This window comes from Felis catus, chromosome B1 (genome assembly GCF_018350175.1).
Source record: "Felis catus isolate Fca126 chromosome B1, F.catus_Fca126_mat1.0, whole genome shotgun sequence".
Lineage (NCBI taxonomy): Eukaryota > Metazoa > Chordata > Mammalia > Carnivora > Felidae > Felis > Felis catus.
The window spans coordinates 32,063,452-32,087,643 of NC_058371.1; the positions used below are offsets into that span (position 1 = coordinate 32,063,452).

Consider the following 24,192-nt stretch of genomic DNA (forward strand, 5'->3'; position numbering starts at 1 on the left):
ATGCCCAGAATAGGAACTGATCTTGGTAAGATTTAGAGTACATGCCATGCAATAATGCACTGTCAGATATTATTCTATGATAATGTGTATAGAGTCTTTCTTTTATATGCCAAGGTCAGATCCATGATTTCCTCATAAATGTACATGTGTAGGTCATACACATATATTTAGGTCAAATTCCATTACACTCAACGGCAAAGTCCCGGAATGTGGACATAGTTGTTGGAAACAAGTGAGGACTCTGAAATCTCTAGGCAGAGTTTAGATTTTGGTGGGACCGAATTGTTTGTAATGGTATCTGGAGTCTTTGCTGAATTGTTAGGATGACAGCAATATCTGGATGTTGCATCTGATACAGTTGTTGGAGAGACAATACCATGATTGATGGGGGATGTAATAATGCCAGATTCCTCTGGGAGAGAATTTTACACTGTCTGATTTCATATCGACAAGGTTTTCTTTTACCTGTGATACACAATTGCATGGAGTCATTTTGTTGTGGCTTGACTTGATTTTTTTAATAGTGAGTAGACATGTGATTTTAGGAGGGGTGTATCTGAAAACCAGGGAGTCTGAATTGCCATAACTGGAGCACATCTATTTACCATGTAGGAACTGGCACCTGAAATTAAAACTCCCAGGTACTGATTTGGGATCTTGGAATGTTTCTGCCTTAAGTAGGAAGGGGAGCAGGTATGATGGAGCTGGGGGGAGAGACAGAGGAAGGAAGACTTCATAGATGTTGTTGCTTTTACACCATTTTGATATTTCCTCCTCAAATGTTGACACCGAGTAGACACCCAGCAAATATTACTTAAAGGAATGACAGAACCTACTGTTAGGACAGCAGGAACCAAATGGTGCAAGTTCAGTGGGAAAGAAGCAGCAAAGGGTGCGGGAAAGCACAATCTGGTCTCTGGAGGGAAAATGGGGAGAAATTCAGCTGTTTTACCATTGGCTGTGATTGGCATGATAAAAACCAACAAAAAAATCCTTGTCGTTAGTTAGTTCATATCTACTTTTTAATTGGGACTGTATGTTTCTTGTATCTATCTATCTATCTATCTATCTATCTATCTATCTATCTATCTATCTATCTATTTTGAGAGACAGAGAGAGAGGGAGAGAGGGAGAGAGAGAAAATCCCAAGCAGTTTCCACACTGTCAGCGCAGAGCCCGATGTGAGATCATGACCTGAGCTGAAACCAGGAGTCAGACGCTTAACTGACTGAGCCACCCGGGCGCCCCGGGACTGTATGTTTCAATGTGAAGCTTTTGCTCCAGTGTCCTTGGGGTCTTAAGTGTCACCCCGGTGAAGATCCTCCTCCTCGATCCTGCAGTTCCTAACCCCCTTCCGTGCTCGATTTTTTCTCATCACGCTTTTCACTAATTAACGTGCTCTGTATTTTTCTCATTTGTTGCTTGTGTATATTGCCCTCGCTGACTCCCACTACAAAGGGGCAGAGAGTTTTGTTTTTCTGTTTAGCGGTTCATCCCCAACATCGAGAATAATGCCTAACACATAGTAGGTACCAATGAACGTTTATTTAATGAATGAATAAAAGAAGACCTACATTGTGGAAGTCTTTGTTTCATGTTCTAGTGGTCAGGGGTCTCAGGGACACTTTGAGTATACATAATGCACACTGGGCAAGGGGACAGGGACATGTCCTTTTACCTTGGGTGCCTCACTGGTAGCACCTGTTTGAAATCTAGCAACCAGCACCAACGGGGAAGCATTTCAAAGGCAGAACATATTATGTAAGTCCAGAATAAAAACTGTAACCGTGTCCACTGGTGGAAGAATTGAGAACCCTCTCTGCCCATCTTGGCTCGCACTTCATCCTTGCCTCAATAGATTTCATCTGGAATGCAAACACATTTATAGAATGAAAGGGCCTGTTTAATACACGAAATACCGACTCCAGGAAAAGAGCAAGGGAGTAAGAGTGAGAGGGACAAGCTTAGTGTGCATCAGGAATCACTTAGATGGTTTTCAACTTGGGGTTAAGGCAAATTTCTCTATTTCAAGCTACTTATTTTTGGTTGCATTTTTCTTTGTATAGGATTCCTATAAACTATTTGCATCTAAGTGAAAATATACTTTTCTGCACGTTCCCTATGCTAGGAAGTGTGATGTGAACTTTACGTTCATATATACATATATGTATATATGAATGTGTCTGTATGTATGAATATATATGTATATGTAAGTATATATGAATGTATATGTATGTGTATTTATATATGAATGTGTATGTATGTATGAATATATATGTATATGTGTATATGTAAGTATATATGAATGTATATGTATGTATGTATATTTATATATGAATGTGTATGTATGTATGAATCTATATGTATATATGAATCTGTATGTATATACACATGCAAAGGAACCTTCCATACAAAGTTCCTCGGTCACATCGTACCTGTGGCTTCCCTTCCTCTTTCCTCCACACCACTACCCTACACACACACCCCTTTTGACTTCAGGGACAAAAATACAGTCTTATCCCTTTAACCAAAACCTACGACACAAGAATTCTAGGAAAATGATATGCTTGCAAAGAAGTGGGAGAAGTAGAAAAATAAACAGGGCATAATTTTTTCTCTTCTGTCTTGGAATGGGAGCAGACGGATTTGGCTTCCTAAGGTGATGAGGTTTCTTTCCCCACTTTGGTTTTCTAACGCTCTGGTTCTTTCAAGGCTCCCTTTGTAAAGTTACCACAGTGAGGTGGGGAAAACTTTACCACTCTGGAGGAGGAGCTCTGGGAGGGGCACTTGCCTAGGCATCAGTTTCTTATTCATACTGTGCCCTTTTTTTTTTTTTTTTTTGGCTCTGCAAGATTTGATAACATGTTGGCCTAAAAAATAAAAAAAGTCAAGGGGCGCCTGGGTGGCTCAGTTACTTAATCATCCGACTCCGGCTCAGGTCATTATCTCGCGGTTCGTGGGTTCAAGCCCCACGTCGGGCTCTGGGCTGACCGCTCAGGGCCTGGAGCCTGCCTCGGACTCTGTGTCTCCCTCTCTGTCTGCCCCTCCCCTGCTCACACTCTGTCTCTCTCCGTCTCTCAAAAATATATAAACATTAAAAAAAAAGTCCAAATGAGTATTATTTCCCTCTAAGAATGCTAGCAAATAGCACAGGGGAGGGGGTGCCACAGGGTAGTCGCAACAAATGTAGACTTGGTTCTGTGAAGATGCATTTTGGGGTCTCGGGCAGGGTCCTTTCGGTCCATGTGCCATCGCGTTTCACTCTTGTGTCCCTTGCTTTAAAGACCTTCTGGGACGCAGATCGTTGTTTGACCCGATGTGTCCTGCCTTTGGCATCGTGCATGGTTCCAGCACCGGACTGAGGGAGCATCTGGTCATTATTATTTATCGATTGGCAAACTTTAGGAGTTGAGGTGGGGAGAAAGAGAAGCGAGCTGAAGGGATACGTTTATTGGGAATACACTAGGCGAGGACAGCTTTCAGAGCCATTGCAAATGGAATTAAAAACGAGAGACCCAGGGGCTTACTTCCAGCACAGCAAATACGAAAGAAAAATGTTTCTTCTGGTCCTCCTCCTGCCTTCTCCTTGTTTTCTTTTTTTTTTTTCTCTCCCCCTTTTGCCAGAACAAGTCGGTAGTTTCATGAACACACCAACTAAGTATGAGAAAGCATGGCATACGTGAGGGAGAGTGAGATTAGCAAACTAATCAATATAAACAATATTGCCGACTGTGTGCAGTTTCCTTAGGGACGACCCCCAGCGACCAGGATGCGGTAGCAATCGCTTCGATAAATGTAGTTCGCTTTTATCCCTAAATAGCTCAGCCCATCAGCTGTTGAGTACTTGTTTAGAATTTGCAGCAGTGGGGAGAGAGTAACTTTGGCTACAAATCTGAAGGTGAAGGCTGCCTTAGAGACATATGTGTATGTGTGTATGTATATTTCGCATGTACACACACAGGTATATATGCACACAAGGTACACGCAGAAATACACACATATATGTATCTATCTATCTATCTATCTATGTATGTATGTATAGAACAAAGCTAGTGTGCTTATTTTCTGCAGGTGACACCACGGTTCAGACTTGCTTAGTGGGGGCGGGTGACTGTCTTACACATCAGCACCCACTTTGGTCCCCGCCTTTCAGCCGCACGTTCAGGGGAGGCGCGTTGGCGAGGGACAGCAAGAGCCGCCACCCTCTGGGTCTGAAGCTCCGCCGGAGGCCTCAGGGAATATTCTCGGCAGCTCTGTGCCCTTAAATCGAGGGAAGGCATTCCAAGATGTCATAAATAAATAAATAACATTTGCCGTTGTTTATAAATCAATTAATTTGTAAGTTGAAAGGTCACGCAAAATATTTAGCGATTTCCGAGGCAGCTCTCAAGCTGCAGCGGCCGCCGAGCAGCTGTCAGGATGGTGCTCCCGCTCGGCGCTCAGCTGCTCGGCACCCGGAATTTTCTGCCGGGGGACGGGTGACCGCTTGATTAGTCGCTACTGGGTTTTGTTCAAGGGAGAGCTCTGCATGGTTGCATTTTAACACCTTCTCCACTAAGCAGGAGGCCAGCACAGGGTGCTAAATTCCTGTCTGTGGCTGTCTGTGAAATAAATCTGTGTGCTGTGCCGTTCCAAGCTGTCAGCAGTGGCTCGCCCTGATGGGCCCCTGAAAGGAGTTTCCTTTCGGTCTGTGGAACAGTGAGCAGCCACTAGGGAGCTGTCTTTAGCTCAGATTTCAGAGTTCGCTCATTAGACCAATAACAGCAGACACTCTCTTAAACATATTCACAAAGTTATATTATGAGAAGGGAAAAAATGGCCAGGGCCAGACAATGCTAATATTCGGTTTCCCCTCGCCGTGCGCACCAGCCGCGATGGGAGACAGGAGGGCTCCATTACCTCAGGCCCCCTGTCCTTCCAGGTTTCCCCCCTACTTTCCTTTTTTGATGTGTGGCCTATCTCCGTGACAAGTTTATTTATAAAAGCAGAGTTTCTTCCCTTCCCGGCGAGGGAGCACCGCTCATCCATTTTCTCCGGCCCTTCTTACCGGGAGCCCCAGCCAACGGTGTCTGAAGGGGAGGGCGTCCAGCGAAACGATCATGCCGCGCTCTGGCTCCTCTTGCTCGTTCCTTTCAATGCATGTTTTCCCTCTTGGCTCTAGGAAGCCGGCAATGTCCTCAGATATTTATGTGAGATTCGGGAAATGAAGCCAGGAACTGAATTTCTGAGTGGGGTGTTTCCCTGCAAAAACAGTCTTGGCCTCTGCCCTCTACTTAACTTGTTCAACTCTTTTACTTTAAACGTTCCAGAATCTCCGCGCCTCCCTGCCCCGCCTGTCACGGGCACCCGAGCCACCGTTAGGCGCTGCCATCTACCACGTGGATGCCGTGCGCAGAGCATCTGGGAAACCTTGAATCCGGGGGCGGCGTTTCTCCGAGGCGCGGCGGGAAGGCGCAAAAGCCGGTGTACGCCCGGTCGCCAGGGTTTTTGCGGGGTTCGCGTCTCCGTCCGCGATCTCCACCGCGGAGGTGATTATTTCCACGTTAAATGCTGCGCAGTAACTTTAAAAGTCGAATTCTTATTTTGGATGCTGGATGCCAAGTGCACGCTTGCTTTCCTATTCTGGTAGTTATTTGTCATTATGACGTGCGATCCGATTTGTGCCTGGTAGTGCTAGTTTTACGGTTACACGTAGATCTGCCTTAAGAATTCTCTGGTGTGCACTTGTATAGAAAGAACATGCTGAATATGTTCATACTTGGCTGCGGCACAAAGGTGATTCTCCTCTTTCTGAAAAAAATGAAAAAAAAAAAACTTGGGTAAAGTATGTTCAGCCATTGTCAAGTAACTCAAAGACAGGCAAAGAACAAAATAACTTTTTTCTTCTTTTTTATGACAAATTCAAACTCCCACTCCATGTGCTGGGTTTTTTTTTTTTTTTTTCCCCTCCTTTTTTTCCCCTTTCACTCATGGATAACTTAAAAATGGCTCAACTTGAAATTTTCCATGTGTCCAGGAAAGCTCCTGGGATTTCTGAGGATATGTAGGCAGGAAACACTTCAGAATATATAAGCAATCAAAAATTTGTTTTCAGTTTGTGAGCCTGCTGTATAAAACATCACAAACTCTGTGGCTTAACTAGCTTTGCCTACAGTTTTGCACACACATGGTGTGTTGTTGTTTTTATTGTAGTTTTAGGTTTTTGTTTTTGAGTGGTGCATAAATAAGGCCAAGAGTAGTTTGTTTATCTTGGGGACGGAGAGTTAGTTAACTGTGTATTTCTATATAGAGTCAGTTTTTTCCCTCTGTTTAGTTTCTAAGGGAACAAATGCCTGGGATATGAAAAGCAAATCATGATCAAATGCCACTAACTTAATATTGGCATTAGGATTTCAGGCAAAAGGGGAAAATAGAATGTAATGTCATAACTTTTGTTCTAACTGCATTTACGGCACTTTTCTAAAGAGCACCCCCTCCCCCACATTAATTGCAGTTATCGCAGTGAGTATCTTGATGGTTAACCGAGTAGGTTGAGGCACTGACTAGCTCAGGCAGCACTCCAGTCTGTCTCTGGGGCCCCCCAAAGGCTGACATTTTGCTCTTGAACGCTAGCTTAACCATCGGGTTAGTGGGCAGGACCTGACCGGGTCCTTGTCGAACGAGGCTTCTTGCAGTGACAAAGGCAGAACGCGTTTTGCAGTTGTGTGGTGAAATGCAGACTAGGAAAGGTGTGAAGGGGACTGCAGTAAAAGAAGGTGGAAAAAAAACATAAATGCAGCTGACACACGTGTTGTGATTTTCCGTATCCTTCCTGAGGACCGGGCGTTAGGAGACTTCCCTGCCTCTTGCCATGTGCTGTAAATACCGCTTGGTGAAAACAGGCCCACACCCACGTATCACTGAAGTCTGTCTTGTACACAATTTGTGAAAGCTCGTATTGACCTCAAAGATATCCCAGGCCCTGCTGGTCATGATGATCGCATCGGAATTGGGGACACAGTCTCCCAAGTGGATTCAAATATTAGCCTCTGTGAACGGCCCAAATGTAGGACATTTAAAACGATTTCACTTGGAAACTATGCAGTGATATCTTCCTTTTTTTTCAGGGAAAAATGCTGAGATATCTGGTAAAATTATGTTTTCAGGGAAACCTGTGTGTCTTACTTTTCCAATAGGATCAGGCTGGGCTTAGGTGTGACCTTGGGAACCGCTTTCTCTGTGGTGTGTGCATGTTGTGTGGGTGGCGTGCAAAAAGTCACGAGCAGATGAGAAAGTGATGGTCCTTAAGGCGGGGGGCAGGGGGGTGTCAAGATCTGAGTCTGATCTCAGAATCCAGGATGACCCCAATCTTGCAGCCCAGCCTCTACTCCTTGGTTTAGAGGCCCAGTGTGATCTGGGACCTCTATAGAAGGGTGTCGAAGTTTTAGTGTCTTTTACACTTCTGAATACTCGTAGTCTCACCCTTCCTGGCTTCCTCCACGGGTTCTTTTGTTTTCTTCATAAGGCTGTTCTAGTCTTAGCCTGGATTAGGTGATTTGCAAAGCACAACTCAAGTGGAGTAGAGGAGAACAAATCGTAAATGACAATATCGGCAGGAAAACACGATGAGGCAAACTGCATCTCTAGTTCCCCAAAGGGAGCTGATACCAAAATGATTCATATCTTGTGAGTAGAGAATGTCGGAGGCCACAGGGAGTGCTCAGGGACTTGGTCAAGGCCGTGGAGTGAGTCAGTGCGGAAGGCAGGACACAAAGCCTGGTGTCCTGACAGCTCACCAAAAGGCCAGCCTCTCTCCCTGTTGGCCTAGTCACTTAAAACATGGTGATGTGAAATGATCAGGCCACAGGAGCAACCTTTGCTGGAGAATCTTGGCCAGGAGGAGCAAGGATCAACAGTAGGTCTCATTAGGTTATACTTCCTTTCTCATTGGGAATATTTCTTTCTTTTTTTTTTTTTTTTTAGTTTATTTATTTATTTTTGAGACAGAGAGAGAGAGAAAGAAAACATGTGGGGGAGGAACAGAGAGAGGGAGACAGAGAATCCCAAGCAAGCTCTACACCGTCAGTGCAGAGCCCAATGGGGGGCTCGAACTCATGAACTGTGGAATCATGACCTGAGCTGAAATCAAGAGTCGGACGCTTAACCAACTGAGCCACCCAGGCGCCCCCCACATGGAGAATATTTCTTAAGGCTTCTATTAACTCAGTTTTTTTGTTTTTTTGTTTTTTTGTTTTTTTGCTACTATGGCTTGAGGAAAGGTCACTTCTTCAGTAACAGATAAATTTATTTGTCTCATCTGGTGAGGAAGACTTCACAGTCATCTTGGGCCACACAAAGGTAACAATGTCAAGATGGCCAGAGGAGCGCTTCCCTGATGGTAATGGCCCTGGATTGTGGCCTGAAAAGTATGTGCTAAGTGGGTGCTGCTGTGTTCATATTGCCGAGTCCCACGACCTCTAAGGGGAAAAGGAATTACTCTGGTTCTGAAGAGACACAAGTCAGCAGTGAAAATACTCTTTCCGGTCTCAGAAACAGAGAGATGAGGTCTTGGCAGGATGCCATGTCTCAGTAAAGCCAACATCAGCCTTGCGAGTGGGCTTCTCATTTTTGCTCAGAAGCACCCCTGCAGAGCACTGGCAAGGAGAGGGTGTCCAGAAAAGGTAATTAACTGGACGATGTAGTTTTCCCACCAGGAAGTACATAAGAGGTTGTTTATTTAAAAATAGACTCATAGTGGATCGCGTAACAGAAAAAACCCCTCCCTCCATGAAGATGTTCATTACCTTGTTTATTATCTGGAATAGTAAAGACCTGAACAACCTTTTTTTTTTTTTTAATATGAAATTTATTGTCAAATTGGTTTCCATACAATACTCGGTGCTCATCCCAACAGGTGCCCTCCTCAATGCCCATCACCCACTTTCCCCTCCCTCCCACCCCCCATCAACCCTCAGTTTATTCTCAGTTGTTTTTTTTTTTTACATTTATTTATGTTTGAGAAACAGAGTGAGACGAAGCATGAGCGGGGGAGGGGCAGAGAGAGAAGGCGACACAGAATCTGAAGCAGGCTCCAGGCTCTGAGCCAGCGGTCAGCACAGAGCCCGATGCGGGGCTCGAACCCACAAACCGTGAGATCATGACTTGAGCCGAAGTCGGTTGCTCAACCGACTGAGCCTCCCGGGTGCCCCGTTTATTCTCAGTTTTTAAGAGTCTCTTATGGTTTGCCTCCCTCCCTCTCTAACTTAAGACCTGAACAACCCAAAGCATATCCTGTAGAGGAAAGAGAACGAGTAGGCACATGATAGCACAGCAATTGGACGCACCCCTAAACAGCCATTGAGGAGGATTATGGGGGCTGGCTAGCAAATGTGGGAAGATGTTTAGCGGAAAATGGAATGTATATCGTGGATTCACAGATTGCTGCTCTGTAAAGTGTGCCCCCAGGAAGCAGAGAAAGTCAAAACAGTCAGTGGTTAAGGTGGTGCAGTTATGGCTGGGGATCTGTTTTTTATTTCCTACTTTTATTCTCCTGCCTTAGTGTAAATTACAACCAATGTTCCCAAGAAGGATCACTCGGACCGGCTTTTCGATATCTTGATCCAGAGTATGTTTTAACTTTCTATTCCCACTCTGGGTTCATCATGTTCCACGATGTTTAGCCATTTGTAAAAAAAGGAATCTTTATCCTGCAGGAAGGGATTTTTTTTTTTTTCTCGTGCTAAGGAGGAACCAAGATGCGAGTGAAGACGTGCTACATGGAGGCCCTGACCATTTGAAAATGGAAATTAAATTGTGGCTACTTTTGGGAAGACTCATGCTTTGACGTCATCACTTATCAAATGGGTCCAGCTTCTAGTATCATTTTAAACTCTTCCCATTAAACACACACACACACACACACACACACACACACACACAGGATACTCGGTCTCATAATAGAGTCGTTGCTGTGTACATCAGTGCAGAAAACATCTCTTAGAAAAAAATAGCCCAGCTGCTCTCCAACATACAAGTAACTCCTTAGCAATGTTCCACAGGCTTTTTATGACCTGGTAGAGAAAGAAAAGGAAATCCTGCACTTTAATTTGATTTTTTGCTGTTAAATTTGTGTTTGTGGACAGGTGGTTCTTCGTCTATGTGCCTCAATTATCTTCTCCATGTCTCCTGTGTGCCTCAAAGGAATATCAGCAGCCCCACGGGACTGTTGTGTATGATTCCATTGTTCTGGATGAATGAAGAAATCAAAGATAATTCTGTTATCTATATTGTGGGGTGAGGTGGGGCTCAATTTGAGCTATGATACCCATCTCTCAGCCCTGGTTATGGAATGTCGAGGGGCTTAGGTGTCTTTTAGGGGATTGTCGTGCTTAAAAAATTATGTTTTTAATTTTGGTGGAGTGTTTTTTATAGGTAACTTTATATAAGGGACCACTTTGATTTTAGTCCTGTCTCAGAAGTTGAAGTAATTTGCACTTGGAGTGCAATGTGGAAGTTGAGTATCAATAAAAATCAGGAAAAAAAATTCTGCCTTGTTAATTTTTCTTGGAATAATTTTATCAAATGGATGCTGGCTTAGAGACACTGGGGTTAAAATTGTGTTCTAGGAAAAGCCAGTGTGTGAAGGAATTATAGATATTGAAGCCAATAGTAACAACAAATTATATGTTGATTTTGAGTGATTTTAATACCCCCCTTTTTTTTCAACATGGTCACTTATTGTCCTAAGGCCTTTGGACATGGGGAAAATACTAAGTCAACAATTCAATGACACCTAGAAGCAAAAGTCTGTTTGCACGGTGGAAAGAAAAATGCATCTCCTAATGAGATGGAAAACAAAGACGAAGGAGTTTCAGAGACAAAGAGCTTTGGTACAAACTGCCCCTGGTCCCCTGAGAGTCCAAATTCATGCTGGCAAGAGGCAGCACTTCGGTGAATCCCTAACTGTTCTCTTGGTGCTTCGCCAGAGAGGTGTTTTTTCAGGAGAAAACGTGAGTTCAGATGAAAGAAATTGAGAATGAGGTAGTGGGAAGGGCCATCAACGTTTGCCCTCTCAGGACACGGCTGGAAGCGAATCTGACCGTCACCAGCTCCTAGGGGTCAGTTCTGAGCAGAAGCAGGGGCATCGCTCGCTCACCTGTCCTGATGGCCCAGTGTTCTAAGACCTGCTCGGTTATTGACCCGCAGGCTCTCCACGGTGAGAGCTGCCTCCGAACACCTCCCGGAGGTATTGCTTCTTACAGTGTTTCAGATTTTAACCTGAACTTGCCAGTGACCAGGAGGAGGTTCCTTCCTGCACCGCTTGCACTCACCATAGAAACAACTCCATCCTCCTGAGGCTGCAGGCTCTATCTTCCCGAGGCTGGATTTGATTCCAGAAGTTCAAGTGCAGGACATCGATCTACCTGCTGCTTTCACTGCTAGAAGTAACTGTAAATGACTTCCATTGCCCTCTTTTGGAGAGGGGATCGGGAGTAGCGGGAAAAGACAGAGCTGTCGGAGGAATTCTGAAAATGCTCACTCGCAGAAAACAATTTCGCAGCAGTCGTTGAAGAGGGGTAGGGGTGAAGAGGCAGGGGGACACTCAGTGCCTTCTCAAAGGGCCTGGAAGTTTCTAACCACTTTCTAGCAGGGCTTCCCACGGGCTCAGTGCCCACGGGTGAGCTATACCACTTACGTATCCATCACAAAGGGTACTCAAACCCCTTCCAGTGTGCCGTTTTTATTCAAAGTTCCAAGGCTCTCCCACTCTGGCTTCAGAAGGAGTGACTCCAAATAGTCTCTTGGAACGCAAGCTAGGATCATATTCCTTCCCCCAAACAATCAGGGAGTTTCTTTGTTTTCTGGGCCCCTTGTCTGCAAGAGGAGGCCGGGAACAGGGAGGACATGAAAGCATCTGGGAACTGTCCCGGAGCCCCACTTCTTCTGGCCACCTGCTCTCCTGACCAAGACTGCCTGTCCATTGGCTTCAAGATCGAATCCATAACCACAAACAGCCACACCGACGTTAGAAGACGCTCGACGCCCAGGGGGGGAAGAGGCACAGCCGAGAAGAACCGGGCCCATTATTACCCTCATTATTTATTACTCACCCAGCACTCCAAAGTCTGCAAGGGAGCAGGTATAATTCCCTCCGCATTTCAATCCTGCAATATTTACTCCGAGCCAGAGCCTCTGCCTGTTAACGTTCTCTCCGAGGAGCGCCACTTGCTTTGAGGCGAGCGCCGTGGGGAAATAGAACACAGAAGGGAGAAGGAGGCAGAAGAGGGCTCAGAGCGGGCCCTCGCCGAAGAACTCGGGCTGTCATAATTTACACACCTTGCCTAATGCACAGCACATGTCTCGGCTACAAAAGGCGTTGGGTAGACTGGCGCTGTCTGCCTCGCAGTGGGCCTGCTGTGAGCGTGTCAGCAATACTCTTAACGATGACAAAGTAGTTCATCAATAATTTTTTCCTAACACCCTTCTCCAGGAACCGAACAACAAATAGAATCCGTCTCCTATCAAGCCCATCCCTGGGCACCGTCTCCCTCACTTCACCCCACCCAGGCAGACTTCCCAGTGGAGTCGCAGACAAGGAGGTCACGGGCTCGGATGTGGGCTCCCGGCGCTGGCTGGGACCTTGAGTGCAGCTTTCGGGCCAGAGGCCCCGAATTCCTGTTTTCCTTTTTCTGAACACTTCACTCACCTCATCCGTGCTAGCTAACGGTCAGGGAGCGCTGGGGTTCTTCTGGCTACCAAGCCTCATAAAAGGAACCTCTCTTTCTTTTTCTTTTCTTTTTAACTTGGGGGGGAGGGGCAGAGGGGGAGAGAGAAAGAGAGGCTCTTAAGCAGGCTTCATGCCCAGCTCGGAGCGCAGTGCAGGGCTCGATCCCACGACCCTGGGATCGTGACCCGAGCCGAAATCAAGAGTTGGACGCTCAACCGACTGAGACACCCAGGCGCCCCCTGTCTTGTTTTTCATAACCATCTTGCGGAGTTCAGTTTATTTCAGGTCACTTTTGTCCTTCATCCTTCCTATTTCTGGTGCCCCCATGTGAACAGCGTCATTAGGATCCGGCGGCTGCTTGGGGAGCAGGCGGGGGAGGGAAAACAGAGCTGTTTTAAAAATATATTAAGTAAGCTTACTTTCTTTTCTACACCTTCTGTACTTAATGGAGAATGATGATTTGAAATTACAGACGTTGTAAGGAAAAAAATAAGCCTATGAGCTAGGATTAACCACTAGTAACATTTGGTTAATATCTTTCCAGATATATCTTTCCAGATATATAGTTAATCTAGTTAGATCTGTACCATCCTCTTTCCCTCTTCCCTTTCTTCCATCCTCTTTTCCTATCAATGCAGTTGACCCTTGAACAATGTGGGCACTCAGGGGCACCCACTGTCCCCCTTCCAGTCAAAAATCCATGTATAACCTTTGACTTGCCCCAAACTTAACAACTAATAGCCCACTGTTGACTGGAAGCCTTACCAATAACATAAAATGGTCAACGAACACATGTTTGGTTTGTTGTATGTATTATATCCTGTGTTCTTCCAATGAAATAAGCTAGAGAAAAGAAAACGTTACGAAAATAATACAAAAAGAAAATACACCTAGAGTCCTGTATCTTATTGGAAAAAATCAGCATATAGGCGGACTCACACAGTTCAAATCCGTGTTGTTCAAGGGTCAAGCATTTTTCAAGTGGGGGAGCCACTTTTAGAAAATGCTGACTCATGGTTACCTTTCCTTCCCCTTCCGGTCTTAGACGAATGGCTTGGCAGGATTTGGCCTTTTGAGGGCCGAGCGAGCCAATGCCAGGCACGGTGCCTGGCTCTCCGTATGCACTCAGCACTCACTGAGTTAGGCTTTACTGCAATTTTTTTTTTAGGTACCCCACGTGGCATATGGTTGCTTTGCAGGCTAGAAATCATATGCTAAAGAAAGCGTTAAATCTGAAATTTATGTTAGCAGTCAGAGCCCCTCCCTGAGGTAGGTCCGACTTTGACTCTGACCTCCCCATTTTTGTTTGAATTCACTGCTCACTTTCGACGGCGTGACCATTGGTGGCCTATCCATAATACAAGGAGTTTTCTTTATTTATTGGATTAGCTCCTCGGCTGGCATTTTTACGGTTGTGTTGTGCCTGTTGATTGTTGTTGGCTAAAGAACAAACGCCTGGCTAATGTCCACAGGGAAGAACAATTTGCACATTTATTTTATCCTTTTGTTGATATTTCAGTTCCAAAAGCGCAAGGTTAGTTTGCTTAACTAATGCGTTATCCCTTGATCCCAGGTGTTCCCGTATGACAGTGTTGTCTGGGCTTTGACTCCCTGGTGTGACTGGTAGAATGTACACATCCTTATGAAATACGAACAATTCCATTTATCAGGGGCTACAGAACTAAGGCACAGCCAGTTGATTAAAGGAACAAATGAATAGCGCGTTCCTTTATGTGTCAACAGAGGCTACTTACTGAATTTGACTATCTGATTTTCCTCATACAGTGTGGCCTCAGCACTGGCGATCATTGCTGGCGGTACCTGTGTCCAGGCCATAAGCACTTTGACAACAGGGACCGTGTCTCGTCTCCCTCTGTCTTCCACAAGGCTTGGCACCAGATGCAAGATACGTTGGTGCTTCGTAAACGCTGCTCCTCGACGACGTCGAGGAGGGGGGTGCTTGCTCATATTTGCGTTGCTTTGCCAGTTGGGCAAGCCGAACTCGTGATAGCTGGTGACAAGCCCTTGTTTCTTTCAATATAAAGCCAGACAGAAAGCTGGGCCTGCTTCAAATCCCCAGTGGTAGCTTGATTTGGGAGTAAGGACTCAAAATGCCAGATTCTTACTGGACTGTACTTTGCGGGGTGGGGGGGGGGAACGGCTTCTCCCCCCAACCATACCAGACAATGACACTGTGATTTCTGCAGTTGTCATGACCTGAATTTTCTGGCTGCTGGGGAGTTTTCAGCCATGGCGGACAGACCTGTTGTTTTCGAGTTGCTGGTCCCGTCAGTTCTGAGGTCAAAGCAAAGTGGGGGAACACCCATTCCCGAGACCTCAGTTAGATGTCATGGTCCGAATGGAGCAGGGTTTGAGCACCTTGGACTGGAGAAGTTTGGTGGGAAGTGGGAAGTGAAGAAAAGGGTGCAGGAGTAGAGAATTGCTGAAGAATGGCATAGTAGAAATAACAGACAAAGAAGAACTGGGTAGGAAGACTGAATGTAGCAGGTAGGAAGCCGGACGCCCACGGAAGAGAAGATGTGAGCACATGGGGGTAGGTTGGGGCAATGAGAGACAACGGGGGCAAAAAAGGAAAGAAGGGATGTAGAGTGAGAGTCTGGAAGAAAGCGAAAGATGTGAAGGGAAACGAAAGAGGAAATTACAAACCCTGATGGAGAGAGACCCGGACTGCAGAGGGAAGAAAAGGCAAGAGATGGAAAGTGAATATGGAAAAAAAAGGTGGATGTTCTCTTTGAGGGAGATAAAGAGAACGTGAGTTAGATGAGACTTTCTATGAGACATGCTGCATTTGTTAGCTTACCCCACAAAGAGGGAGCTGAGAAATACAAATATAGTTTTAATCTGATGGGTTTTAAAAAATATTATCTATTTATATTTTCATTGGCATGGAAACGCATGGAATGCAGACCAGATCATCATAGAAAGGTGTTTGGGGGAGAAGAAAAGAGACAAAAATGATTATTGCAATGGATTGTTTTTCATTTTCCATTTCAGAGACAATTTAATAACAATTTGGCTTTGATGCTTTTATTTATTTTGCTTCCTCTTCTCAAGGGCCTATTGGCCCCATGTCTGTTTTGCTTGCCCCTTAGCGTCGTTTGTTTACAACCAAGAGGGAACCCGATCTTTTACTTGAGTAGCATCAACCTCATTTCGCTAGGAGGCCAAGCTTCTTTCTTTCGTCTCCAGCTCTTCTCCAAGAAATTGGCTGTATGTCAGTCTTTCGTTTGCTGGAAAATTGTTTTCTTCCCCTACTGGTTACTCAGTGGCGCTGATAAGTGGGACCTGCTATTTGTTTATTCAAAGAGGGATGGTGGTGACGAGTGTACTTCCTGTATTGTGAAATCGGAACTCATCTGCACTCTGGTAACGAGATATCAATCTTTTGTGTAATGCCAGGTACTGCGCTTAATTGCCCTCTTGTAATGTGTTATCCCTGAGATGATAATTTGAGTTATTTCTTTGTTAACCTTTACACAGCCAATAACAAATTAAACATCATTATCTGAGTTTAAAATAGGCTGTAAATCTCTAAGCCCTGGTAATACCCAGACACTTACAACCAGGGAGTCATAAAATGACATTAAATGACACTCTGAAACACAACCCAGAAAGTACTACAAATAAATGGGAAGAAAGCAGAACATTACCAAGAGGAGTTTATGTGGGATGATCCCTCTCAGTCACAAGGCAGAGATCATTGAAATTAGGGCAATTTGGCGCTGAAATAACCACTTAAAATGCACTTTCTTAACCTCTCTTCATGTTGCCTGTGACTCCTTCAAGACTGGACAGTCCTTCCTTGTGTATTGCTTGAAATATTGCGAGAAAGTTCAAGTTTGTCTTCTGCCGTGGAGTCAGCCGGCACTCACTCCCCTTTGCGCCAAGATCCTCGTCTGTCTGTTTTCACAACTATTGCCTAAACCGCCTGTTTGGTTACTTAATTCTCTTCTCTTGTCTGTCACTGCTTGATGTTGTCAGTTGTATCCCCTCCATGACATTGGGAGCCTCTCACAAGTAGGGTTATGTCTTACCTTATTTTGCATCGTAGGGGTCCAGTGATCTTCCAGATGCAAGTTTCTAGGTTCTGTCCAGTCTTTTCAGTAATGCGATGGAGGGTGAGGAGGGTGAGGGGGTTGGGGAAGAAGGTATAAAATATGTGTGCACAGGGAACTGCTTTTTGGGACCAATAATGCTGTTTTTCCTCTCAGGTTTTGTTTGAAAACTAACTCTGTGGATCACACGTTCAAAGCTCAGGGCCAAGAGAGAGAAACTGCCTTCTCCAAGAGGGTGTACCAACCATTGTTAGTGGTAGCACAGGATGAGGTTTCAGGCTTCTGGGCCCCAGTTTGAAAGCTCTTCCTGTTATTCCCCGTGTCCCATGGAGATGGTTAGAATTGGTCTGTTAGATTAAAAAAAAAAAATTAAGATTGCATGAACAGTGGTGATAATCTGAGGAAATGTAGCTCTGGGACCTACTGATCTCAGTGGAATGAAACATGCCAGGACATAGAATGTGTTTTAGCATGGGATGGGCAGGAGGGAGTGGGTTACCCAACACAACCTATGAGGTCCATTCTAGCTGTGCAAGTCTCCAGGATTTCATGCTGACCCCTCCTCTCCTCCGCCTCCCGTCTGTTCCTGACCACTTGTGATACAAAATCTTGGCCCAAAGGGTGCCTTCTGACTTATTTCTCTTAGCATAATACCCTCTAGGTCCACCCATGTTGTCGTGAATGGCAAGATCTTGTTCTTTATGGCTGAGTAATATTCCGTTGCATATATTCACCAGTTATAAACAAGCAAAACAAGCAAACAAACAGAAAAACAGAAACAGATTTAAATATAGAGAAACTGCTGATTGCCAGAAAGGGATGGGTTGAGGTGAAAGGGATTAAGAGGTGTCAGCTTCTGGCGATGAGATAAATAAGTCTCCGGGAATGTCATGTACAGCCTGGGAATATAGTCAGTAATATGGTAACTACACTTAACATAGTGAACACTGCATAATGCATAGAATTGTCCAATCACTATGTTATTCACTTGAAACTAATACAATGTTATGTGCCATCTATCCTTCAATAAGAAAAAAATTTTAAAGGATGACTTTTGAAAATGTTTCCAGTTTCATAATGATTTTGGATCAGTTTACATTTTCTACTGGAAGACGTTTTATTCTCAAATTCAGTCTTATCCCAAAAGTAGCAGACTTAAGTCAACATTTTCACACTTATTAGCATGTAATTGTATATAGTGTTCCCCTACAGGTTTATTATTTTTTAAGTTTTTTTTTGTTTATTTTGAGAGAGACAAAGACAGCTTAAGTAGGGGCGGGGCAGAGACTGAGGAAGAGAGAAAATCCCAAGCAGGCTCCACGCTGCTGGTGCCGAGCCTGATGCAGGGCTTGAACTCACAAAACTGTGAGGCCAACAGTCTGCCACTTAACCAACTGAGCCACCCAGGGGCCCTAACACAGTTGTTCCCCTACGGTTTTAAAGATCTCCAGTTAAGCGAGGGTAAATTCCCCAGGTCCTTCAGTCTTGAGGAGTTAGACCCATTTGTGTTCTTGTTCTCTTTCACTTTCTTACCCTCTCATTCTCTTATCATCCTTGGTGGTTTTTCTAATTTACATTTAAATTATTTATTTAAAATTCTTTGTCAATTCTAGTTAATTATGGTCTGCTTTTGTCTCTGCCAAATCCATCTTCTTCCTTTCTGTGGGTCTGTTTCACTTTCAAGTTTCCTTGATTGAATTTTTAGTTTATTTATTTTTTAGTTGTTCTGTCTTTTCTTTTTTTTTTTTTTTTACTCAAAGAAGGCATTTGGGGCCATGCGAAAAGAAAAATTTGGGGCCTCTGTGTGCCTCATGTTTTGTGGCCAAGAAAAATTTGTGGCCTCATGTTTTGGCCATGAGTTTTTGTGAGTTTTAATACGTTTTTCTTTCTAATTGTTATTTATTTATAAGTACTCATATTGCAGTTTCAATTTCTAAGTGATTGAATGGTTTTTGTTTTTGTTTTTGTTTTGTTTTGTTTTATGTTTTTGAATTATTGCATTTTGGTTAGAAAATGTGGTTTGGACCATTTCTATTTTGGGTGATTCTAAAAAAACCCCACAACTTTATTAATGTTATTCACATCATCTCCAACCTTGTTTTTTTTTAGTCTATTTTATTTTCCAAGGAGCAAGAGGGCTCTGTTAATCTCTAGCTATAATTATCATTCTGCAAATTTATCCTTAGAATTCTAATACTTTTAAGATTCATATATTTTCATGTAGTGCATTTGCATTCAGGATTACTATGCATTATTCTCAATATAAATGTTACCTCTTTTTATTATTATAACAATAAAGTTTATAAACTTATCTCCTTTATCCAGTTTAGTGTTGATTGCCTTTAAGTTTACTTTGTCTACCATTAGTTTCGTGACAGCTTTATTTTATTAAAAAAAATTTTTTTAAATGTTTTTATTTATTTTTGAGACAGAGAGAGACAGAGCATGAACAGGGGAGGGGCAGAGAGAGAGGGAGACACAGAATCCGAAGCAGGCTCCAGGCTCTGAGCTGTCAGCACAGAGCCCGACGCGGGGCTCGAACCCACGAACCGTGAGATCATGACCTGAGCCAAAGTCGGACGCTCAACCGACTGAGCCACCCACGCGCCCTGTGACAGCTTTATTTTTGTTTACCTTTGCCTCAGAATCATTTGCACATCCTTTTATTTCTAATCTCTGACTTGAGCATTATTTTTATTTAAGACAGTTTTATTGAGGTAGGGTTGACATAAATAAAATCCTCCCATTTTAAGTGTATATGTATATATATATGTATATATATATTTAATTTTTTTTAATGTTTATTTTTGAGAGACAGAGACAGAGAGACAGAGTGTAAGCAGGGGAGGAGCAGAGAGAGGGAGACAGAATCTGAAGCAGGCTCCAGGCTCTGAGCTGTCAGCACAGTGCCCGATGTTGGGCTCAAACCCATGGACCACGAGAACATGACCTGAGCTGAAGTTGAACACTTAACCAATTGAGCCACCCAGGCACCCCTTAAGTATATATTTTTGATTTTTAATAAATTGAGTTATGGGACATCTGAGTATTCTTTTAAATAATATGTATTTTTGATTTGATGTGAATATCTCATTCAATATCCTTTTAATATGAAAGTTTAACTTATTTACATTTATTGTTGTAGCTGATATTTTTTGGCCAAACACCTGTCATCTTGTTCTACTTCATTTCCTTTGCCTGTTCTCTTTCTGTATATTGATCTTGTTTTCTTTGTTTTTAATCTCAAATATCTTTGAATGTATATGTCTTCTTTTACTTTTACTATTGGTCAAAATTTTTTCAAAAATAATTCCTAAGCTGTATTTCTATTACTGTCAGCCAGAAGCGAAATGCATCTCCCTCTCTCTCTCTCTCTCTCTCTCTCTCTCTCTCTCTCTCTGTTTGATACAAATAATTTAGCACAATTTTGCATTTATATAATCACCTTTTCCCCCTTTTCTTCTTATGTCATTTCTTAGTCTTTTAAAATAATAAATTTGGCCTTTATAACCAGATTAATGTGATTACATCAGACTTTTTCATTATATATCCTCCTCTGAATATCTATTTTTTGGCATTTATATTTAAATTTGTAGTGATATTTGTATTGTTAGGCATGTCTCTATTTTAATTGGTTTCAGCATCCTCAACTACTTCCTTCATATTATAATACCCACATTTTTGAGCTTCTAATTTTGTTTTGTTTTTCAGGAGTTGGATTACATCTTCGATAAATTTGTTGGGAAGGGTGTATAGGTGCTATATTTTCTGACACTTGTATACTTAAGAGTCTTTTTCTGAGGTCTTCACTTATAAGATATTGGCTATAAAACTCTTGGGTCATACTCCTTTCCACTTACAACTACTTAGACAAAGCCCAGTGTATTCTAGTATTTAATGTTGAGATGTGAAAGTCTGGTAATACTTTGCTTTTATTGATTATTCCTGGAACATAAGGAACTCTTAAAATCTGCATACATTTCTTCAAGTTAGAAAAATATTTCTTTATTATGTTTTTTATGTTTCTTCCTTATTATTTTGCCCTTTCCTTATGTTTTCTAGGACAGCATTTCAAGCTGGTGGTCCACATAGTGGTTTTAGTTTTCTCCCTGGATGCTGTGTGGAAAATGGACTGGAAGGTAGTTTGGGATGGAGGCAATGAGGAGAGCAGTTATGGTAGCTCTTATAGGCACAGACCAGGGTGGTGGCAGTACAGAAGGAAAGAAACAAATGAACTTGAGATACATTTTATAAGTAATTTTCCATGTTGCTGTGAACTCTCCTACCCCTTCTCCTCCTCCTCTTTCTTCCTCTCCTTGCTCTCCTTCCCCTTCCCTTTCCCCTTCCCTTTCCCCTTCCCCTCCTCTTCCTCCCCTCCCCCTCCCCCTTCTTCTTCTTCTTCTTCTTCTTCTTCTTCTGTCTTTCTGGATCTTGATATTAACAAGGTAGCAGAAACCGGATAGGGAGCTGTTAGCTGGAGGCCATTTTGAACCAGAAGCGGGCTCACGGATTCTTGTGGCAAGTTTGTAGGAAAGAAGAGTCTTAATAGTTGGACATTTGCAAAGTGCTTTAAAACTTATAGAGTAATGCCTTAATTGAGCCTTTTACCCAGAGTGGTTGACAGTGCAGCTAGTCATAATAAAACTAAGATACTGGGCGGTTCAATGATTTGCTCGAAGTCACAGTTAGTGGCGGAATCATGACCTCATCTTCTGTTTTTTAGCGCAGTGGACTTTCTATTGAGTGTATTCAGAACCTTGGGCTTCTGCAGAAACTCTGGAATGGTCACTGAGGGTGGGGTGAGGGGCAGGGAGAGGTGGCAGGTCAACTCTACCCATAGGGCCTGGCCCCTGTGACCTCCATGTTGGCCAGAGCATTTCCCCCTTTGCCTGTTATATTCTTATAATCTATACATATAAAATTTTATTGAAAGAGATTCTATTGATGAATGATACATTTTGACAACCATTTCAGGATCCCACGTTGCCTCCAGTCTTGGGCTTGATGAGTCAAGTGGCTTTAATATAAAACACGTTCGAATCCTCTCCACCCTCTTAATCCAGATTCTGACCAAGTGCACCACCAGGTGCACATCGCACGGCAGCTGCAAGACGGGCCGCATGAGTCGGAGTCCAGCTGCCCTGAGCTGGGTGGTTTGGACAAGACCTAGGCTACGCGTCTCGTCAGTCTGTATGCCGCCTTTCTCCTTTATGTCCCATTCCGTCCATGTCATCTGCCTTTAGTTTGCTCCTTTCTTATCACATATCCTGCCCCCTCTTATTTTGTCTTTCCTTTCTTTATATTTTCCTTCCCGATCTCTGTTTGTGTTTTCCGGCCTCCGCCCACCTGACCTCCTTCTGCTTCTCCTTTCCTAGACCTCTCTTGAATGTTTTACTTCCCTGTCCTCTTTTCCTGTCCTTTCCCTCATATTCTGTCTTCTCTCCCAGTCCTCCTGCTCTTTCCCAACACTTTATGATGAAGATGTTCAAGTATACAGCAGTGAAAAAATTTTACAGTGATACCACTATACTTACACTCAGATTCCATTGTTAACATCTTATGAAATGTACATATCTGTTAATTACATATCTGTTTATCTCTCTCCACCCAGAAATCTATAATTTTTTTTTTTATCTTAAAATAAGTTTCGGGTATCGGTGACCAGTACACTCCCTATAAGTACTTTAGTATGTCTGTCGTTAGCTAGAATTCAATATTTGCTTAAAGTCCCCCCCCCCTTTTTTTTTAAAGGAGGGAACTCATTTTTTTTTAGGTTTATTTTTGAGAGAGAGAGAGCGAGCGAGAGCTTGTGTGCGCGAGAGAGCACACAGGAGAGGGGGAGGGACAGAGTGGGAAGGCGAGAGAGAATCTCAAGCAGGCTTCGTGCTGTCACCACAAAGTGTGACACAGGGCTCGATCCCACAACCGTGAGATCATGCCCTGAGCCGAAATCAAGAGTCAGACACTTAACTGACTGAGCTACCCAGTTCCCACTTTTTTTTTTTTTTAATGTTTATTTATTTCTGAGACAGAGAGAGACAGAGCATGAGTGGGGGAGGGACAGAGAGCGAGGGGGACCCAGAATCCGAAGCAGGCTCCAGGCTCTGAGCTGTCAGCACAGAGCCCGACGCAGGGCTCGAACTCACAAACCGTGAGATCATGACCTGAGCCGAAGTCGGACGCTTAACCGACTGAGCCACCCAGATGCCCCCACTCCCACTTTTAAGCTGCAATTTACACACAATAAACTTTGCAGGTCTTAAGTGTGCCGTTGGAGGAGTTGGGACAGATGAATACACCTGGGTAACTCAGACCCCTGTCAAGACAGATAACCTTCCAATCACCTCAGAAAGTTCCTTCATGCCCCTTCACAACCAATCCCTGTCCCCCCTTTCTCCCTCCAGAGACCCCCACTGTTCTGATAATTTACCACTCTGGATTTGTTTTGCCCGTTTTAGAACGTCATAAAAATGGAAACAAACAGAATGTACTCCTTTCTGGAAGGCTTCTTTCACTCAGAAAAAAGTTTTTAAGGGACGCCCAGGTGGCTCAGTCGGTTAAGCGTCCGACTCTTGATTTTGGCTCAGGTGATAATCTTGCAGTTTGTGGGTTCAAGCCCTATGTCAGGTTTCAGATTCTCTCTCTCCCTCTCTCCCTGTCCCTAGCCCCCACTTGCTCTCTCTGTCTCTCTCAAAACAAAAAAGACCAATGTGATTTGTCCAACCCCCAATAGTTGTTCCTTTTTGATTGCCAAGTGGTACTTCATGGTGTGGCTATAATTCCTATCTCACAGGGTTGAGTTGTGAAGAAAGTGAGGTAATGTATGAAAGGCTCCCAAGTAAGTCCCTAGTATACAGTAGGTGCTCAATAAGTGGTAGTTGTGATTGTACAGAGAAGGCACAGAGGCTTCTAGTTGGAAGATATTTTATGATTGGATTTCTGCATTATTTTCTAGCTCTGTGGCTTTTGCCAAGTTATGTCACACCTCTTTGCCTTCATTTATTCCCCTAAAACCTTTCTTTTTCCTCGCGAGTTGTATAAGGATAAAAATATAAACCTTCCCAGTATTATTGGAAAGGAATGATGAAGAAAAATGATGGCATCTCCTTTTTTTTTCACACTGCTCGGGTTTTGCAAGAAATTGCTTCGAGATTCTTGGATGAGAAAATCTTACTCAAAAGCCAAGAGCTACAGTGTGAGGGATATCCTTTTCCCAGACCCATTAGCTGCCATTCAGCTAGGACTTAGCAGTTTCCACTGGAGCATAAAGAAGTTTATTTTACCATTTTAATTTGGTGCTGCTTTATTTACCCTGTTTGTGCTAACCCAAATTTGGCACCCACTCTGTACTCCAAGTGCTAATTTAAGTGACATATTTCCGTTCTGCCTGGGAAGAATACACAGAAGAGC

General features: G+C 43.6%; 1 protein-coding gene and 1 long non-coding RNA gene across 3 annotated transcripts in view; one reads left to right on the plus strand and one right to left on the minus strand.

Annotated features, from left to right (window-relative positions):
• Positions 1-24,192, plus strand: part of EBF2 (EBF transcription factor 2) — a 198,703-nt gene that overhangs the window by 31,077 nt on the left and 143,434 nt on the right. The window lies entirely within an intron of this gene.
• Positions 1,526-5,611, minus strand: LOC109498799. Its single transcript, XR_002155729.3, has 2 exons — positions 5,048-5,611; positions 1,526-1,865 (listed from the first exon to the last, which is right to left on the minus strand). It is a non-coding gene; the product is annotated as an uncharacterized LOC109498799 (long non-coding RNA).